Source organism: Lactuca sativa, chromosome 5, assembly GCF_002870075.4.
Source record: "Lactuca sativa cultivar Salinas chromosome 5, Lsat_Salinas_v11, whole genome shotgun sequence".
NCBI classification, from domain to species: Eukaryota; Viridiplantae; Streptophyta; class Magnoliopsida; order Asterales; family Asteraceae; genus Lactuca; species Lactuca sativa.
In genome coordinates, this window is record NC_056627.2 from 210,770,418 (window position 1) to 210,772,922 (window position 2,505).

At 38.2% G+C, this 2,505-nt stretch overlaps 1 non-coding gene across 1 annotated transcript; it reads left to right on the forward strand.

Moving 5' to 3' along the window:
• Nucleotides 1–1,253: 1,253 nt before the first annotated feature.
• LOC111914398 (small nucleolar RNA R71) lies at nt 1,254–1,359 on the forward strand. Its single transcript, XR_002857795.1, has one exon. It is a non-coding gene; the product is annotated as a small nucleolar RNA R71 (small nucleolar RNA).
• The last annotated feature ends 1,146 nt before the right edge of the window (nt 1,360–2,505 follow it).

The following is a 2,505-nucleotide window of genomic DNA, read 5'->3' on the forward strand; positions in this document are numbered from 1 at the left end:
TCACATGGAAGAGTGAGGCGTCCGGGATCTCCCATCTTCTTAGGTAACTTTCTCATTACATCTCTTGAACTTTGCTCACTTAGAATCACCTTAGAATTCTTCTTTAGTTGCTGACGAGTGTCTATCAAGTCTTGTAAAAACTTTGCATATTTGGGAATTTTGGATAATGACTCGACAAAAGGAGTATTAATCGAGATACCCCTCACGTGCTTAATAAACTCCAAATGCTCTCATTCCAGTGGACTAAGACCAGCTCGGGAAGGAAACGGTAGAGGCAGATGATATACCGGGATGGAATCTGAATTTTGTTGTTCAGGTTGGGGCCACGTCGTCAACAGAGGAGGTTCATGACGTGAATTCGGTAGTTCAGCAACATTCTCATATTCAATTTTCGACTTCTTTGGCTTTGGTTCGGATGGATTTGGCTCCACTTCTAGGGTTTTCTAGGAACTCGGAGATGGCATCTTCTTCAGTATCAATCATCATTACATGGGATTGAACGTTCTTTTCGGGAAATTGTGAGGACAATTTGTGGCTCACCAAAGTAGTTAGTTGACCAATTTGGACTTCGAGATTATGGATTGATGCTTGACGATTTCTTAATGAAGCTTGCTGAGCAATCATCATTGTTTGTTGTTCTTTCATAATTTCCATGTGTTCCTTTAGCACTGCATCGGTGTCATCATGCCTTTTCTTAGAAGCTTCCATAAATTTGGTCAAAATATTTTTCCAAGTCTACTTTCGTCTCGGCTGGTGGTTGCTCTTTTTAGTAGAAGCCTCGGCCTGTTTGCTTAAATTTTTCTTCTTTTTTCCTCTTGTACTCATCATATGGCAGCCACTCTTTCTTTGGTTTCCTCCAGTCTTCATCATACTTGTCCCCACTCGAGTAGCAAACTTGAGCCTTCTTGTTCCCCTATTCATCCAAATGGCAATCTTTAGTCAAGTGTGGCCCACTGCATCGTTCACAACCAACTCTAAATGCATGAATTGATTGGTCCATTTGGGTCAGCCTTTGGTCCATATTATTTAGCATTGCCATCATAGCAGCCATCTCTTCAGAATGTGCACTCCCAACTCCCTTTACTCCTTCATTCCTTGGATTATGGTATTCACGAGAATGCTTTGCAAATTCTTCAATTAATTCCTTGACTTCATCCAGATTTTTCTTTGTAAGTGGTCCTTGAGAATCAAGGAGTTGCCTAGTCATTACATTGACCCTGTCATAGAATATTGACACTTCTTGTTGGATGTTAAGGTCATGCTGAGGACAATTCCTTAACAACCCCTTGTAGCACTCCCAAGCCTCGTAAAGTGACTCCCCCGGGTTTTTCTAAAAATTGCTATTGCCTTCTTGAGTTTAGCTATCTTGGATGGTGGGCAGAACTGATCTAGAAATTTCTCACGCATTTGAGCCCAAGTAGTGATTGTACCCGGTGGTTGTGCTTTTAACCTATCTTTTGCTGCTCACTTGAAAGTGACTGGTAGCATCCTTAGCAAGACAGTATCTCTATTCACATTCGGGACATTGAAATAATCAACAATGTTGTTGACTTTATCTAAGTGCTTAAATTCATCCTCGTGATCTTTCCATGGAATGTGATATCCTTCAGTACAGAAAGGATATCTCCTTTCAGCTCGAATGTGGCAATGGCAGGAATGGCAGGTTGTACTAAACATGGACCGGCATTATCTCTAATTCTCTTTTTGTAACCTCCCATATACATTTCTTCAATTTTTGCCATCTTGTTCCTTGGCTCGTTCCTGGGTTCACTTGTATAAAGTCCAAAATCGGCTTCGAATTCGTATTCGTATTTGTTCGGGATAGGTATTTGATCTAAGTTTTCAACCTTGTTCTTGTCCTTTGAAGATGAAATTGATCCTTCCGTCTTCTTTCCCGACTTTCTATGAAAATACTGTCTTGAGTTCTTGTAAGGTGGCACCAAAGGTGTGTTAATAACTAATTAACACACCTTCTTATCTTTCTTTTTTGGTGTTTGATCTTCTTTCACGTTCTTATCTTTCTTTTTCTGAAGGGCGGACTCTAGGTCTTCAATAGGTGGCACCAAAGGTGTGTTAGATCCTCTGGTCATGAACTCCTGAAATAAAACAAAAATAAAAACCTAAAACTGAAATAAAATAGAAAAATTAACTAAAAATCAAAGAAAACTAGAATTCACAGTTTTCACGTCGTGAGCCTAGGGGTTCATGTCGTGAATCCTGTAACTAAAAGAAAATAATAAACATACATACATATATATATATATATATATATATATATATATATATATATATATATATATATATATATACACACACACACACACACACACACACTATGCTTGGTAAAATAACTTTTTGCAGGTTTTATCCCAAAAAAAAGGATCGATTAATCAAAACCAAATAAATAATTTATAACTAAGTCGTTCCCCGGCAATGACACCAAAAACTTGATGCATGCAAATAGCTACACCTAATTTTATTATTTATAACCTAAGTACCTTAACT